This window comes from Bos taurus, chromosome 2 (genome assembly GCF_002263795.3).
Source record: "Bos taurus isolate L1 Dominette 01449 registration number 42190680 breed Hereford chromosome 2, ARS-UCD2.0, whole genome shotgun sequence".
Lineage (NCBI taxonomy): Eukaryota > Metazoa > Chordata > Mammalia > Artiodactyla > Bovidae > Bos > Bos taurus.
In genome coordinates, this window is record NC_037329.1 from 12,700,104 (window position 1) to 12,719,658 (window position 19,555).

Consider the following 19,555-nt stretch of genomic DNA (forward strand, 5'->3'; position numbering starts at 1 on the left):
TATTTAAATATATAATCTCTTCCCAAATAGCTGAGCTAATTGTCCTCAATCAAATATAAGCTAAAAAAAGAATAAAAGAGACAGATTGAGCAGATACACATTTCCTTAGAACTATTATTTCTCAATTTTTTCAAAATCTTGCCTTTTTACTCAATATTTATTGCCCAACCATTTTCTTCTATCTTCGTAAGTGTTTAGGAATGTCATCCTAGATTCTTCACTACTGCAAATTCAAAGGAAAAAGGATTCATACCATATACAAAATGAATCTCTAGAACATACAAGCTAGATTTTACAATGTTTTTTTACAAAGTTTTTTAACAATGGGGTTTGGTCTTCTAAGCTCCTGTGTTCATGATCTATTATAAAGACTAATAATCAACTTATTTCTGGTATTTGCCTGTATTACAGCTTGCTAATATATTGTATCCAGAGTTTATATGAATTTTCATAGTTATTGTCATATAGGATGATTCAACAGTTCACAGCAAAGCAAAAGGAGAGGTAATAGTAATTCTAGTCCCATCACAAATAATATTTTCTAAATAGACTCCTAGTTGATAGAATTTTGGCAACAGTACAGTTCTGAACAGCACAGATTAATGTCATGGAGTCTCACTTTAACTACGTTTGGCCAAGATGGCGAACTGAAAAATAACAAAATAGCCCTATTAGCTGACAGCCAGTAGCTGGCTTGGTTAAATAACAGTCCATGGTGCTCCATGCTGAATATAAATAATTTAATAAAAAATCAATATCCAATGCTATTACTCCCTGATTGTAATTAAACAAAACAGAATACAAACACATCACATAATCACAAAATTTACTAAATATCACTTTTTCCTGGTCAAATAAAGACCTTTGCTTCTTTTAATATGACAATTCTAACTCTAATTTTTCACTTTACCTTAAGACTAAATATTATGATAGTTCAGTTCACTTCAGTCACTCAGTCATGCCCTACTCTCTGTGATGCCATGGACTACACGCAGGTCCATTGAGTTGAGGACGCCATGCAACCATCTCATCCTCTGTCGTCCTCTTATCCTCCTGCCCCCAACCCCTTCCCAGCATCAGGGTCTTTTCAAAAGAGTCAGCTCTTCCCATCAGGTGGCCAAAGTATTGGAGTTTCAGCTTCAATATCAGCCCCTCCAATGAACACCCAGGACGATCTCCTTTAGGATGGACTGGTTGGATCTCCTTCCAGGCCAAGGGACTCTCAAGAGTCTTCCCCAACACAAGAGTTCAAAATCATCAATTCTTCCATGCTCAGCTTTCATTATAGTCCAACTCTCACATCCATACCTGACTACTGGAGAAACAATAGCTTTGACTAGACAGAACTTTGTTGGCAAAGTAATGTCTCTGCTTTATAATATGCAGTCTAGGTTGGTCAAAACATACCTTCCAAACAGTAAGTATCTTTTGATTTCATGGCAGCAGTCACCATCTGCAGTGATTTTGGAGACCAGAAAAATAAACTCTGTCACTTTTTACCCAATATTTGCCATGAAATGATGGGGCCAGACGCCATGATCTTAGTTTTCTGAATGTTGAGCTTTAAGCCAACTTTTTAACTCTCCTCTTTCACTTTAATCAAGAGGCTATTTAGCTCTTCTTCACTTTCTGCCATGAGGGTGGTGTCATCTGCACATCTGAGGTTATTGATATTTCTCCTGGCAATCCTGATTCCAGCTTGTGTGTCATCTAGCCCAGCATGTCTCATGATGTACTCTGCATATAAGTTAAAAAGCAGGGTGACAATATACAGCCTTGATGTACTCATTTTCCTATTAGGAACCAGTCTGTTGTTCCATGTCCAGTTCCAACTGTTGCTTCCTGACCTGCATACAGATTTTTCAAGAGGCAGGTCAGGTGGTCTGGTATTCCCATCTCTTTCAGAATTTTCCACAGTTTATTGTGATCCACAGTCAAAGGCTTTGGCATAGTCAATAAAGCAGATATTGATGATTTTTGGAACTCTTTTGCCTTTTTGATTATCCAGTGAATGTTGGCAATTTGATCTCTGGTTCCTCTGCCTTTTCTAAAAACAGCTTGAACATCTGAAAGTTCATGCTTCATGTATTGCTGAAGCTTGGCTTGGAAAATTTTGAGCATTACTTTACTAGCATGTGAGATGAGTGCAATTGTGCGGTAGTTTGGGAATTCTTTGGCATTGCCTTTCTTTGGGATTGGAATGAAAACTGACCTTTTCCAGTCCTGTGGCCACTGCTGAGTTTTCCAAATTTGCTGACATATTTGAGTGTAGCACTTTCACAACATCATCTTTCAGGATTTGAAAGAATTCAGCTGGAATTCCATCACCTCCACTAGCTTTGTTCACAGTGATGCTTTCTAAGGCTCACTTGACCTCACATTCCAGGATGTCTGGCTCTAGGTGAGTGATCAAACCATTGTGATTATCTGGGTTGTGATGATATTTTTTGTGTAATTCTTCTGTGTATTCTTGCCACCTATTCTTAATATCTTCTGCTTCTGTTAGGTCCATACCATTTCTGTTCTTTATTGGGCCCATTTTTGAATGAAATATTCCCTTGTTATCTCTAATTTTCTTGAAGAGAGTTTTAGTCTTTCCCATTCTATTGCTTTCCTCTACTTCTTTGCATTGATCACTGAGGAAGACTTTCTTATCTCTCCTTGTTATTTTTTGGAACTCGGCATTCAAACGGGTATATCATTCCTTTTCTCGTTTGCTTTTTGCTTCTCTTCTCCTCAAAGCTATTCGTAAGGCCTCCTCAGATAGCCATTTTGGTTTTTTTGCATTTCTATTCCGTCTTGATCCCTGTCTCCTGTACAATGTCACGAACCTCCGTCCATACTTCATCAGGCACTCTAGTCAGATCTAGTCCCTTTAATCTATTTCTCACTTCCACTGTATAATCATAAGGGATATGCCCATACTAAATTAACATTATTTCCTGACAAATCCTAAACCAGAATAAATTCTTTTTTCCTTAGTCCTTCTAAAAAAATCACCTATGATAAATTCATACTATACTGTATGGTATACTATGAATTTATACTATAAATTATACTACATATTTATATACTATATTTATATATATTTATATACTATAAATTATACTATAAATACTAATTTATATATTTCAATATCACAGTAATCCAAGTCTATGCCTCAACCAGTAACACTGAAGAAGCTGAAGTTGAAATGTTTTATGAAGACCTAAAAGACCTTTTAGAACTCACACCCAAAAAAGATGTCCTTTTCATTACAGGGGACTGGAATGCAAAAGTATGAAGTCAAGACACCTGGCAGTAACAGGCAAATTTGGCCTTGGAATACGGAATGAAGCAGAGCAAAGACTAAAAGAGTTTTGCCAAGAAAATGCACTGGTCATAGCAAACACCCTCTTCCAACAACACAAGAGAAGACTCTACACATGGACATCACCAGATGGTCAACACTGAAATCAGATTGATTATGTTCTTTGCAGTCAAAGATAGAGAAGCTCCATACAGTCAACAAAAACAAGACCAGGAGCTGACTTTGGCTCAGATCATGAACTCCTTATTACCAAATTCAGACTTAAATTGAAGAAAGTAGGGAAAACCACTAGACCATTCAGGTACGACCTAAATCATATCCCTTATGATTATACAATGGAAGTGAGAAATAGATTTCAGGGACTAGATCTGATAGATACAGTGCCTGATGAACTATGGACGGAGGTTCATGACACTGTACAGGAGACAGGGATCAAGACCATCCCCATGGAAAAGAAATGCAAAAAAGCAAAATGACTGCCTGGGGAGGCCTTATAAATAGCTGTGAAAAGAAGTGAAGTGAAAAGCAAAGGAGAAAAGGAAAGATATAAGCATCTTAATGCAGAGTTCCAAAGAATAGCAAGAAGAGATAAGAAAGCCTTCCTCAGCGATCAATGCAAAGAAATAGAGGAAAACAACAGAATGGGAAAGACTAGAGATCTCTTCAAGAAAATTAGAGATACCAAGGGAACATTTCATGCAAAGATGGGCTCGATAAAGGACAGAAATGGTATGGACCTAACAGAAGCAGAAGATATTAAGAAGAGGTGGCAAGAATACACAGAAGAACTGTACAAAAAAGATTTTCATGACACAGATAATCACAATGACATGATCACTGACCTAGAGCCAGACATCCTGGAATGTGAAGTCAAGTGGGCCTTAGAAAGCATCACTACGAACAAAGCTAGTGGAGATTATGGAATTCCAGTTGAGCTATTTCAAATCCTGAAAGACGATCCTGTGAAAGTGCTGTACTCAATATGCCAGAAAATTTGGAAAACTTAGCAGTGGCCACAGGACTGGAAAAGGTCAGTTTTCATTCCAATCCCAAAGAAAGGCAATGCCAATGAATGCTCAAACTACCACACAATTGCACTCATCTCACATGCTAGTAAAGAAATGCTCAAAATTCTCCAAGCCAGGCTTCAGCAATACATGAACCGTGAACTTCCTGATGTTCAAGCTGGTTTTAGAAAAGGCAGAGGAAACAGAGATCAAATTGCTAACATCCGCTGGATCATGGAAAAAGCAAGAGAGTTCCAGAAAAACATCTATTTCTGCTTTATTGACTATGTAAAGCCTTTGACTGTGTGGATCACAATAAACTGTGGAAAATTCTGAAAGAGATGGGAATACCAGACCACCTGACCTGCCTCTTGAAAAATCTGTATGCAGGTCAGGAAGCAACAGTTGGAACTGGACATGAAACAACAGACTGGTTCCAAATAGGAAAAGGAGTACGTCAAAGCTGTATATTGTCACCCTGCTTATTTAACTTGTATGCAGAGTACATCATGAGAAACTCTGGACTGGAAGAAGCGTAAGCTGGAATCAAGATTGCTGGGAGAGATATCAATAACCTCAGATACGCAGATGACACCACCATTATGGCAGAAAGTGAAGAGGAACTCAAAAGCCTCTTGATGAAAGTGAAAGTGGAGAGTGAAAAAGTGGGCTTAAAGCTCAACAGTCAGAAAACGAAGATCATGGCATCCGGTCCCATCACTTCATGGGAAAAAGATGGGGAAACAGTGGAAACAGTGGCAGACTATTTTTCTGGGCTCTAAAATCACTGCAGATGGTGATTGCAGCCATGAAATTAAAAGATGCTTACTCCTTGGAAGGAAAGTTATGACCAACCTAGATAGCATATTCAAAAGCAGAGACATTACTTTGCCAACAAAGGTCCGTCTAGTCAAGGCTATGGTTTTTCCAGTGGTCATGTGTGGATGTGAGAGTTGGACTTGAAAAAGGCTGAGCGCCAAAGAATTGATGCTTTTGAACTGTGGTGTTGGAGAAGACTCTTGAGAGTCCCTTGGACTGCAAGGAGATCCAACCAGTCCATTCTGATGGAGATCAGCCCTGGGATTTTTTGGAAGGAATGATGCTAAAGCTGACACTCTAGTACTTTGGCCACCTCATGAGAAGAGTTGACTCATTGGAAAAGACTCTGATGCTGGGAGGGATTGGGGGCAGGAGGAGAAGGGGACGACAGAGGATGAGATGGCTGGAATGGCATCACTGAGTCGATGGACTTGAGTCTGAGTGAACTCAGGGTGTTGGTGATGGACAGGGAGGCCTGGCGTGCTGCGATTCATGGAGTCGCAAAGAGTCAGACACGACTGAGCGACTGAACTGAACTGAACTGAACTGATACTGTATGAAGACAACCTACAGTTCCCTTTTGTGCAGTCACCTTATGACAATTTGAAAGTATCAGTTGCTCAATCATGTCCAACTCTTTGTGATCCCATGGCTGCCTGCCTGGCTCCTCTGTCCTTGGAATTCTCCAGGCAGGGAAACTGGAGTGGGTAATCATTCCCTTCTCCAGGGGGGATCTTCCTGACCTAAAGATCAAACTGGCTCTCATACATTGCAGGCAGATTCTTTCCTATCTGAGCCACCAGGTAAGTAAATTTACTTTGATTCTAGGTATGTTCCTAGTGATCTTTAGACTTTATCAAACTCACACAAAACAGGAGAGGTTAATTTATACATAATGACTACTCCAAATATTGTCTAGATTGTGGAGTAAATGGTACATTCATTGCTTGTATAAACTGATACAACCACTTTGGAAATTCTTTATCTAAACCTATAACAGTCCTGTTTCCCAACAATTCCATTCTAGTTTATATCCAATAAATAAGACAGTATATATCCATTAAAAGATAATTATGGAATAATATGGATAATTATGGAATAATGTAGAATGTTCATAGCTGTTTTATTCATCATACACCAAACTGGAAGCAAGCCAAAGTCCTTTATTCCCTGGACTTTGCCTAAAAAATTATGCGCTTAAATGAAATACTACTCAGCAATGAGAATGAACAAATTACAGTTGTAATGAATAATATGTGTTAATCTCAGAAACAATGTTGAACAAAGACATGAGATGTTAAAGTGGTCTACATTTTGAATAAAATGTCTTTGTATAAAGCTCAAAAAGGGTTGAGACAAATTCAAGCTGTTCAAAGTTAGGATATTGGCAATATATACACCAATATATATATACCAGTACAGTATACATAATGCATATATATGGAATTTAGAAAGATGGAAATGATAACCCTGTATGTGAGACAGCGAAAGAAATACAGATGTATGGAATAGTCTTTTGGACTCTGTAGGAAAGGGCGAGGGTGGGATGATATGGAGAATGGCATTGAAACATGTAAGTTATCACATGTGAAGCGAATTGCCAGTCCTGGTTCTATGCATGATACAGGGTGCTCGGGGCTGGTGCACTGGGATAACCCAGAGGGATGGGATGTGGAGGGAGGTAGGAAGGGGGTTCAGGATGCGGAACACATGTACACCCATGGCAAATTCATGTCAATGTATGGCAAAACCAATACAATATTGTAAAGTAAAATAAATAAATAAAAACTAAAAAGAAAAAAAAATAGCATTTCTAGAATCACACACACACACACACACACACACAAACAAAGTTAGGATATTGGGTACACTTGAGAGAGTAGGACTTAAAGAAGCATAAAGGGACTTTTGGGAATCTGGTAATCCTCTGGTACTATATGAGTATATAAAGCCTGCAGAAATTTACAAAGTGGAATATATATGAGACACATGCACTTTCTTCTATTAAAAATGTTGAATGTATAGTTTTTTTAATAGAAAGGTATGAAAAAACTGAGCTTTCAATCCTGCATAATAAAGACTGTAAAGAAGTACACTGAGTAGTGTTACTGTATCATTCAGACTCCCACCATGAAACAGATGTTGGACTGGAAAGTTTATTTGAAAGAAGTTTTAGAAAGAAACAATTTACAAAAGTCTAAACAGAGTTAACCGAACTGGTATGTGATGGTGATGTACTTGGGAACTAGCACCAGTGGCAAGTTCTTACCACCCCTAAGACTAGGTGGGAAAGGGGAAGGAGTGAGGGGATCCCAGCAAAGAATAGAGCTGCAAGTGATGAGCTCCTCAAAAGGAGGAAGCACTGCCCAAACCTCAGTCTGGCAGGGAAAGGGAAGAGGAATGAATTTATTTGATCTCTCGTACCTCTAACAATCAGCTCTCCTGTTGCCCAATCCAACCAGAATCAGAGGAAAAGAGATTTCAGTAGGGGCAATTTACAGAAGGCAGTTTCCCAGAGTGCAGCGCAGAGCAGAAAAGGGTAGAGGAAGGCTCTTTGGGGTAAATTAAAGAAAATTAGCAGTTTTAGAGACTATAAAGTAAGTATTTACAATGGACTTATTTCTGTAAACTGAGTAGTATATATCTCCTTTAATAAGAAAATGTGCTTTCCATTTTGGCACAATTTCCTTCATTTTTAAAATCATCTTTTATCTGAGACTTATTGACACCTGAACTTGTTATTTTTCCACTGTTGCATTTTTTAAAGGATAAACAATTTTTTGTTTTTTAGATTTTAATAAAAATAAAATAGTATGAGACAGGAAGGTAGACTGTTTCTTTACCAAATGGCAGAACATATGTATTTTGGTGGATCTCAAGAACATCTTTTTCTGTTACTGTTATAAAACTTGTCCATCAAGTCATTTTGATTTTCAACCCATAATCCAGACAAATTATAAGCATACATTTAATCCAGACCTGTCACTGGTCAGAGGAAGGGTAAGATAAAAGATAACTTAAGATTCACTTGAAATCATTTATTTTTTGACTTTAAATAACCCCAGTCTTATATGAAAAACTCAGTTTGCATTTTAGTTTGCCTTTGGTGAATATCTATTTCACTTGTAATTTCCACTGCCTAAAAAAGAACATTTTGGAAGTAAACAAGAATTAACTGTTTTTTTCCATCAGTTTGTTAGGTAGTTAGAATAGGAAAAAGGAGTCCAAAATGGTGGTGGCTAATAGGAAAAGGAGTACATCAAGGCTGTTTACTGTCACCCTGTTTATTTAACTTATATGCAGAGTACATCATGAGAAACGCTGGGCTGGAAGAAACACAAGCTGGACTCAAGATTGCCGGGAGAAATATCAATAACCCCAGATATGCAGATGACACCACCCTTATGGCAGAAATTAAAAGAGGAACTAAAAAGCCTCTTGATGAAAGTGAAAGAGGAGAGTGAAAAGGTTGGCTTAAAGCTCAACATTCAGAAAACGAAGATCATGGCATCTGGTCCCATCACTTCATGGGAAATAGATGGGGAAACAGTAGAAACAGTGTCAGACTTTATTTTGGGGGGTTCCAAAATCACTGCAGATGGTGACTGCAGCCATGAAATTAAAAGATGCTTACTCCTTGGAAGGAAAGTTATGACCAGCCTAGATATTATATTCAAAAGCAGAGACATTACTTTGCCAACAAAGGTTCATCTAGTCAAGGCTATGGTTTTTCCAGTGGTCATGTACAGATGTGAGAGTTGGACTGTGAAGAAATCTGAGCACCAAAGAATTGATGCTTTTGAACTGTGGTGTTGGAGAAGACTCTTGAGAGTCCCTTGGACTGCAAGGAGATCCAACCAGTCCATTCTGATGGAGATCAGCCCTGGGTGTTCTTTGGAAGAAATGATGCTAAAGCTGAAACTCCAGTACTTTGGCCACCTCATGTGAAGAGTTGACTCATTGGAAAAGACTCTGATGCTGGGAGGGATTGGGGGCAGGAGGAAAAGGGGACAACAGAGGATGAGATGGCTGGATGGCATCACCGACTCAATGGACGTGAGTTTGAGTGAACTCTGGGAGTCAGTGATGGACAGGGAGGCCTGGCGTGCTGCAATTCATGGTGTTGCAAAGAGTCAGTCAGTACTGAGCGACTGAACTAAACTGAACTGGAAAGACATGGAAAGGGAAAAGCCCACGGAAATGCAACAAAGTATATCCCATTTGGGGTGAGAACTTCAGGTGAAACAAATATGCCTCCTTCTTGGCTAGCCCAGTTTGCATAGGGCAGGCTTGGACGGTGGGATGGGGAGGAGACAAAATGTATAAAAGGAGGAAGCCAAGACAAATTGATGCCTCTCCTTTGGGGTTGGCCTGCCCTCAAGCCTTGAGGGTGTACTTTCGTTTGCAAGCAGAATAAAACTCTGAGCTGTAACAGAGCTGTAACACTGGTCCGCTATTTCAAATCTTTGCTGTGGAGAGACGGAACTGAAAAAATTACATATTCCCCCAAAATATTTGGTCTCATGACTCAGATCTAACCTGGCTGAAACAACCTCAACTTGGCCCCAGTGAAGTGGAGACCAAGTACAGCAGAAGCCCAACTTGGCGAAAGCTCACGTGGTGGAAACTGAATGCAAAGGAAACCCAGTACAGTGGAAATGAGAAGCCACCAAACGTGCTGGAAACCAGGATAACAGAAACAATCTCAGCAGAAAGCTCACGCAGATCAGTCTCAGATTCCAGAACACCTTCAGTTAAGGTAGGAGGTCCTCACCCCTATGGCTGGAAGGACATATGGCTAACAAAATATTAATTCCTTCACAATATCTCATTTCTTGTTTCTTTGAACCCCCTGCTAACAGGCAAGCAGCAGTGGGTGCAATTGAGGGACTCTGGCAGGGGCTACTCCCCAGTGCATCCCAAAGGCTCCACTATCTGCTACACTCTAGTAGCTGTTGCCCAAGTGGGTGAGGGTTCTTCTTTCCTTAACCTCCTTGGTGTCCAGGATCATGCCAAGGAGAATTGTGGGTACAGGTCAGGCATTTAACAGTTTTTCTGGCAGGTTATGAAGGGGGTTCCTTGGCACATTTTTTCCACTGCTTTTTCCTCCCCTCCTTCAGCTTCTCTCTCCATCTATGCCACAAAGTATTGGGCAGTTCATCATCTTTCCATTTCTGAAAGTTGTGTTTGAAACTGTTTACCTAAGACTGGGATCTGAACCCATGTGGCAGGGACTCTGCGCTATATTCAATCACTCCGTCACGTCTGACTGTGAATTGAGCCCAGCCAAAACCCACAGTGCCTGATTTCAGGACCAAATAAAGCTCAGGTTCTTGATGTCTCATTGCCAAAAGAATTTAGTGAGAGATGCAGAGTAGGTAAGAGGTAGATGTGTTCAGATTCAGAGAGAAGCACAATCCACAGAGTGTGGGGCCATAGCAAAGGGTGTATGGGGTGGCCATACAATGTGGCATGGTTAGTTTTTTATGAACTGGGTGATTTCATATGCTAATGAGTGGGAGGATCATTCCAACAATTGGGAAAACAACCACTCCTTGGTCTTTTGATAGTGCCTTGGAACTGTCATGGCGCCTCTGGGTGTGTCATTTAGCTTGCAGATTGAAGATCAAGGTTTAGTTGAATTTTACCTGTCTGCCATCATGGACCCATTCGATTTAATGGGTTTATGTTATGCCCTTGGGCTATGTCATTCTTTCAAAGGTTGTGCCCTGCCCTCTTCTGTTCTGTTTCATGCTCTCTTCCTGAGCCCCATATAGGCCCACAATGTTGCATCTGCAATCTTCTGGCAGGACAACCAGAAAATAGCTGGCCCTTGGGAGGGAAATGCTATATAATATCCAATCCCTCTAGAGATTCAGGCCTTCGTCTTCCATGTTTCCTACAATGTGTGGGACAACAGCACCTCTCAGTGGAATCACACAATGCCTTCTAGAAGACCATCCCTTGATGGCATCCATTCAAGGGCAATTGGGCTTCCAGAGACAATGTTTGCCACTTTCGGGGTTAGCCCTACAGGTCATTAGGGCCAAAACCCTTACCACCCTTCTCCCAAAGCTACAAACATACCCCCAGATCATATTTTCCACTCCATTTCTATCATTCATTCAGTCTGGTGCCTCTTATCATTTTGTTCTTAAGCCACTTACTAACTCCAAAAACCAGGACCCTGTCCCCTTTGGAGACAACATCGCTCCACCCAGCCTATTATTAAAATACTCTTAGTGCCCCTATCAGGACAAGATAACCCACTCCTTTGTTACTACTTCTGTTATTACCTAGAGTGAGTCTACTATAATGAAACGTTTACTCTTAGAAATATCATAGGTCAGTTCAGTTCAGTCCCTCAGTCCTGTCTGATTCTTTGCAACCCCATGGATTGCAGCACACTAGGCTTCCCTGTCCTTCACCAACTCCCAGAGTTTACTCAAACTCATGTCCATTGAGACCGTGATGCCATCCAACCATCTCATCCTCTATCATCCCCTTCTCCTCCTGCATTCAATCTTTCCCAGCATCATGGTCTTTTCAAATGAGCAACTTCTTTGCATCAGATGCCCAGAGTATTGGAGTTTCAGCTTCAGCATCAGTCCTTTGAAGGAACACTAAGGATTGATCTTCTCCAACCAGGATGGACTGGTTGGATCTCCTGGCAGTCCAAGGGACTCTCAAGAGTCTTCTCCAACACTGCAGTTGAAAAGCATCAATTCTTCGGTGATCAGCTTTCTTTATAATCCAAAATTCACATCCATACATGACTACAGGAAAAACCATAGCTTGGACTAGCTTTGACTAGATGGAACTTTGTTGGCAAAGTAATGTCTCTGCTTTTTAAAATGCTGTCTAGTTTGTTGATGACATTTCTTCCAAGGAGCAAGTGTCTTTTAATTTAATGGCTGCAGTTAGACTCTGAAGTAATTGTGGAGCCCCTCCAAATAAAGTCTCTCACTGTTTCCATTGTTTCCCCATCTATTTGCCATGAAGTGATGGGACCAGATGCCATGATCTTAGTTTTCCAAATACTGAGCTTTAAGCTAACTCTTTCACTCTCCTCTTTCACTTTCATCAAGAGGCTCCTTAGTTCTTTGCTTTCTGCCATAAGGATGGTCCTGTCTACATATCCGGGGTTATTGATGCTTCTCCCAGCATCTTGATTCTAGCTTGTGCTTCATCCAGTCTAGCATTTCTCATGATGTACTCTGCATTTAATTTAAATAATCAGGGTGACAATATACAGCCTTGATACACTCCTTTCCCGACATGGAACCAGTCTGTTATTCCAGGTCCTGTTCTAACTGTTGCTTCTTGACCTGCATACAGATTTCTCAGGAGACAGGTAAGGTGGTCTGGTGGTCCCATCTCTTTAAGAGTTTTCCACAGATTGTTGTGATCCACACAGTCAAAGGCTTTGGCATAGGCAATAGCGCAGAAGTAAAGGTTTCTCTGGAACTGTCTTGCTTTTTTGATAATCCAACACATGTTGGCAATTGGTCTCTGGTTCCTCTGCCTTTTCTAAAACCAGCTTGAACATCTGAAAGCTCACAGTTCACATACTGTTGAAGCCTGGCTTGGAGAATTTTGAGCATTGCTTTGCTAACGTGTGAGGTGAGTGCAATTGCATGGTAGTTTGAGCATTCTTTGGCATTGCCTTTCTTTGGGATTGGAATGAAAACTACTCTTTTCCAGTCCTGTGGCCACTGCTGAAATTTCTAAATTTGCTTTTATATTGAGTTCAGCACTTTCATAGCATAATCTTTTAAGATTTGAAATAGCTCAGCTGGAATCCCATCACATCTACTAGCTTTGTTCGTGGTGATACTTCCTAAGGCCCACTTGACTTCACATTCCAGGATGTCTGGCTCTAGGTGAGTGATCATACCATTGTGATTATCTGGGTCATGAAGGTCTTTTTTGTATAGTTCTCCTGTGTATTCTTGCCACCTCTTCTTAATATCTTCTGCTTCTGTTAGGTCCATACCATTTCTGTCCTTTATTGAGCCCTTCTTTGCATGAAATGTTCCCTTGGTATCTCTAAATTTCTTGAAGAGATCTTTCCCATTGTATTCTTTTCCTCTATTTCTTTGCACTGATCACTGAGGAAGGCTTTTTTTTTATCTCTCCTTGCTATTTTTTGGAACTTTGTATTCAGATGGGTATATTTTCCTTTTCTCCTCTGCCTTTCATTTCTCCTCCTTTTACAGATATTTGTAAGGCCTCCTCAGAAAGACGTTTTGCTTTTTTTGCCTTTCTTTTTCTTGGGGATGGTCTTGATCCCTGTCTCCTGGAAAATGTCACAAACCTCCATCCAAAATTCTTCAGGGACTCCATCCATTAGATCTAATTCCTTGAATCTATTTGTCACTTCCACTGTATAATCATAAGGGATTTGATTTAGGTCATACCTGAATGGTCTAGTGGTTTTCCCTACTTTCTTCCATTTAAGTCTGAATTTGTCCATAAGGAGGTCATGATCTGAGCCACAGTCAGTTCCTGGTCTTGTTTAGACTGTATAGAGCTTCTCCATCTTTGGCTACAAAGAATATAATCAATCTGATTTCAGTGTTGACCATATGGTGATGTCTGTGTGCAGAGTCGTCTCTTGTGTTGTTGGAAGAGGGTGTTTGCTATGACCAGTGGATTCTTTTGGCAAAAACCCTATTAGCCTTTGCACTGCTTCATTCTGTACCCCAAGGCCAAATTTGCATGTTACTCCAGGTATTTCTTGACTTCCTACTTTTGCATTCTAGTCCCCTATAATGAAGAGGACATCTTTTGGGGTGTTAGTTCTAGAAGATCTTGTAGGTCTTCATAGAACCTCTTATGGAGGACTAGGAGAGGAAATCAATGACTTACCTTCCCTCAAAGCAATAAGAGGATAAGGCTTATGGCTATTTCGCCAGGTTCTCTGTCTCAGGGCACAGGCTTGGATTGCTTTACAACTGATCTATTCCCATCCACAGTGGGCAAGCCAGTAATGAGTTAAGATTACAACCCCTTAATCCTACCCAGCACTAGTCATGTTGGAGACCTTGGGGACACCCAATTCCAGCCTAGGGATCTCTCATGAGGTCAACCTTCCTAGGATCTGGTCCCAGAAGGTTGTCATGATTCAGCCTATTTGGAGACCCACCAGCCTGGGGGGTCCCAGGAGATCGACCTGCCTTGACCTGCCTAGGGATCTAGTCTCTGGGATGTTGTCATACCTCAACCTACTCAGGGATCTGCCAGTCCAGTGTCCCAGGAGGTCGACATGCCTCAACCTTCCCAGGGGCCCAATTATCTGGAGGCTGACATGCCTCGACCTGCCTAGGGATTTGATCTCCAGGAGGCTGTCATGCCTCAGCCTGCCTGGGGATCAGCACCCTAATCCAGGGATGCCCAGCTTTCAAGTTGCAACAGTACTGGGTAGGGTAAGCCTTCAGAAAGACTCATCCCTAAGGAAATCCACCAATGGAAATAGAAGGAAGCCTATTACTTGTGGGACTGTGCCCATTCCAGCAATAACTCCAGAGTCCAACAAGAACCCCAGTGCCTTTCTGGAAAGTCTAAAAAGGCCCTCCAAAAGTTTACCAATCTGGACTTAGCCTCTTACAAGAGACAGGTGATTTTAAAGGACAAATTCCTGTCCCAGTGTGCATCAGACATCAGGATACAGTTACAACTGCTACAGCAGAAGGACCCTGCTCCCTCTTTAGATGAGATGGTCCAGACAGTCACCAATACGTTTTATAACAGAGGACAGGAGAGGGAGGCCAAGGCCCAGGAAAGGAAGACAAGGAAAAAGATAAGGCATGCCCAGATGCTGACCACCTCCAGGGAAGCCCTATGGCAAATTTCAAGTCCTTGAAGGACAAGGCATGAGGCAAATGCCTAATCTGTAGACAGGCAGGACATTGGGCCAAAGAGTGTCCAAACCATGGCAAGTCTCCTAAAAGAGCTTGCTACAAATGGCATCAATTGGGACACTGAGTGGCACTCTGCCCTGGGGACTCAAGAGTCTCAAGGTCAAGCGCCAAGCCTTCCCTCACAATGGTTCAACAGGACTGAAGCAGCCTGCTCCAGCCAGCCATCCTGTCACAGATTATCATCACGGGGCTGGAGCCAAGGGTGCAACTGGATGTAGCAGGTTGGTCCGAGAATTTCTTGGTTGACACAGGGGCTACCTACTCTGTCCTGACCCTACTCCAGAGCCTCCTCCTCCTGAACCTGTACCATTTAGGGTGTTACAGGAAAAACAATTACAAAAATATTCACCCAAGAACTTCTTGCTGGGATGGACAAATATTTTCCCACCAGTTTCTGGTGGTCCCTGAGTGTCCTACTCCCTTATTGGGAAGAGATCCTTCCCTGCCTTCAAAATCTTGCAGCTACTGCAGTCCTGATAGAAGACGCTCAAAAAATTCTCTCTTGGGAGCAAACTAACTATTTTTACCAGCCACCAGATGAAACAACTCCTGAATGGGAGAGGCCATTTATGGATGTCTGATCAAAATATCCTCAAGTATCAAGTAGTGCTGATGGAAAACCCAGGCCTGATTATATCTGCTTGTGAGATTCTTAACCCAGCTACCCTCCTGCCTACCCCCGAAGGCTCTCTCTCCCCTTTCACTCTTGCCTAGAAACTTCGGACCATTGGACAAAACCCTGAGAGGGATTGTCAGAAGATCCTCTGACCAATGCTCAGGAAATCTGGTACACTGATGGAAGCAGCTTTGTCTTAGATGGAAAAAGAAGAGCTAAATATGCAGTAGTCTCCAATTTTGAGACCATAGAGGCTAAACCTTTGCCATCAAGTACTTCAGCCCGATTGGCTGAGTTCATAGACCTGATTTGAGCTTTAGAGCTGGAAAAAGGAAAAAGAGTAGACATTTACACTGACTCCAAGTATGACTTTCTGGTGCTACATGCACATGCTGCTATTTGGAAAGAGGCTACTTGACCACCCAAGGATCCCCAATCAAGTATGGTGATCAGATCCAACAAGTTATATGCTTGTGTGGTGTCAACCAGGACCCAAAAGACTCTAAAGAGCCACCACTATATGCTCCAGGGACTCAAGTCCTAATTAAAGTCTGGAAAGATGGGTCCACAGAGGCTCAACTCCAGCCCATGTGGAAAGGCCCCTATCCTGTAGTACTTTCTACCCCCACAGCAGTCAAGGTACCAGGATCTAACTCCAGGATTCACTACTCATGAGTCAAGCCATGGAAGAAAACAGAAGAGGACAATCAATACACCTGTGAGCTCCTGGGAGAGCTCAGATACAGGACTACAAATGAGTGCCATTCTAATGAACACCTCCCAAATTAAGTTTCTGGGGATAAGATTTTTCAGGATAGCTCTGAAGAGCCAACACAGGTTGGCAGGGGTTGTACTCCAACAGGGACAGGAGATAGATTTCCTGATCCATGAACAAGGAGAGACTTGAGCCATCTTGAATGAAATGTGTTGTTTCTGAGTAAATATCTCCAACCAAGTTAAAGAAAGTCTCACAGTCCTCAAGAAAAACATTCAGACCCTACGGGATCTCAAAGAACCAACTGGAGAGTTCTCAGAGTGGCTACAATCTCTTTTGTGGGATCCTTCTCCTGGTGAAGGGGGATTTGGAGTTAGCTAATGCCCCTACTAACCCCTGTTATCACCATATTAATATTGCTTATGATTGTTCCATGTATTATCAATTGTCTAACTCTTTTTTTCTCTGCCCAGGTCAACAAACTACAACATGCAGGCCAGTTCAACAAGGATATATAAAACTACACCCAACCGCAGAAAATATCACTCACCCTTAGATGGACACCATTATAAGGACTCTGTGGCTTGAGACTAGCAAGAGGGAGAGGCCCAATGCCCCTCGCCATCCCAGCTCAGCAGGAAGTAGCCAGAGAGACCTCAACGCCCCTATTCCCAAAGAACTGGGCCCTGCCATCTCTTGAGGGGGAAGTGTTAAGTAGTTAGAATAGGAAAAGGGAATCCAAAATAGCAGTGGCTGAAAGACAAAGAAAGGGAAAAGCCCAAGAAAATGGAACAAAAGAAAATCCTCAGACCAGAGAGAGAACTTCAGGTGAAATAAACATGCCCCTTCTTGGCTAGCCCAGTTTGCATAGTGCAGGCCCGGGGCAGGGGGTGGGGGCGGGGAGGAGGGCGGCGGGGACGGGCAGACAAAGTATATAAAAGAAGACAGATTGATGCCTCTTCTTTGGGGTTGGCCCGCCCTCATGCCTCAAGGATGTACTTTCCTTTGCTTGTCCTAGCTATAACCTAGCTATAACACTGGTCCACCATTTCAAATCTTTGCAGTGGTGAGACAGAACCAAGGAAATTACACACTCCCCGAACAAGCTCAAAAGAATAATATACAGCCTGTAGGTTACTATGTTTATCTAATGAGTAAAAAAATCCCGAAATTTGTTTTAGACATTGATATAAATAATTAAAACGTAGTATGTATACATTTTTAGGGTTTATCACCTCCAGATATTTCTATACTTTGTAACTGATCATTATGACCTTAAAATATGATTATTGGCATAAAATAGAGCTTTAGAAAGCCTAAATGATTATCACTAGTTACTAAAATATGGCTTTTTAAAACTTGCAAATAAGAACAGATTAAAAACATGATCATCCTAATCTATATTCTAATCAAATCTCTGTAAAGGGAATTCAATATTTTAAATTAAAACTATCTTCTGAATGTGTAAATCAAAATTATGCTTATAAATACTAATTAGATTAAGTTTAATTAAATCTGTTATTCATAATAGAAATTTTATATATCATTAAAATTATATGCCAGAAGTAATTACTGGGGAAAAAAATCTAGTTTTTCAAAAATCCCATACAAACTTATATAGCAGACTCTACAGTTTCACTTTATATGTGTGCCATACTGTGCTTAGTCCCTCAGTCATGTCCGATCCTTCGTGACCCCATGGACTGTAGCCCACCATGTTCCTCTGTCTATGGGGATTCCCCAGGCAAGAATACTGGAATAGGTTACCATACCCTCTTCCAGGGGATTTTCCTAACCAACGGATCGAACCCAGGTCTCCTGAATTGCAGGCAATTCTTTACCATCTGAACCACCAGGAAAGCACTTCACATAGTGTTTCTGAAATGGGTTACTTGGAGAATTATTTACCATCTTACAAAATAAGTTTCTTTTTTTCCTCTATACAGCAACAACAACAAACGTTTCTATTCAATTCACTTACAGGGTGGGTTGAAGGGAAACTTGGAAAGAAAGACATTCATAATAGGTGTCCCCACACCCCTATTCTCTCCATCTAGTAACAAGAACAGAAACAAAAAGTTGCACAGTAAATTCTCACATAAAGTAGCAACTACAGAGCAGAGCTTCTATCTTAAAATCGTACTTTTTGACCTTGTTTTTTTCTTAAATACAATCCATGTATTCAAAGTAAGGGCTTCCCTGGTGGCTCAGTGGTAAAAATCTGCCTGCAATGTAAGTTCAATGTAAGTTCAATCAATAAAGATGCGAGTTCAATCCCTGGGCCTGAAAGATCCCCTTGAGAAGGAAATAGCAACCCACTTCAGCATTCTTGCCTGGGAAATCCCATTGTCAGAGGAGCCTGAGTCGGACATGACTGGTGACTAAACAACAATAACATCATCCAACAATAACATAATCCAAAGTAATGAAGACATTAAATAAGTATTAGTTGCAGGCTATTTTGTATTTGAGAGCATGTATTTTTCCACAGTGCATCCTATACATTAACATACAATGAAATAATTGTTGTTCAGTCACTCAGTCATGCCCAACTCTTTGTGACCCATAGACTGCAACATTCCAGGCTTCCCAGTCCTTCACCATTTCCAAGAGTTTGCTCAGACTCGTGTCCATTGAATTGGTGATGCCATCCAACCATCTCGTCCTTTCCCATCCCCTTCTCCTCCTGCCTTCAGTCTTTCCCAGCATCAGAGTCTTTTTTTTTTTAATGAGTCAGCTCTGTGCATCAGGAAATATTTGGTTTCAAATGTTAAATTTCTCTCTGAAGGGTAAGCATACATTACCATCTCAATCTCTAATAGTAATTTATCTTTATCTTTATATGTCAGTGATGAAGAATCAGTCATATTGATGATTGTTCATAACACTACAGAATAAACAATCATGGTGGCTGAGCTAATACAAAGGATCATATCATCAAATAAGATTCACACAAATAAGAAGCCATACCCAGTGACAAGCTTCACTAGTAATTTCAAATACAAAATGAAGGAAAAGGCAGACAAAGCACAGAGAAACATGGGCATCTCACTTGTTCTCTACATTTTTCTTCTCACACGGGGCATGTGCTCTCCAATCCAGATTAATATGTGAGTCTGGGATAAAACTGAGTGAACACTGAATTTTATCCATAACTCCCATGAA

General features: G+C 41.1%; 1 long non-coding RNA gene across 4 annotated transcripts in view; it reads right to left on the bottom strand.

The window, feature by feature from the left end:
- Positions 1-19,555, bottom strand: part of LOC132342945 (uncharacterized) — a 530,795-nt gene that overhangs the window by 68,221 nt on the left and 443,019 nt on the right. The window lies entirely within an intron of this gene.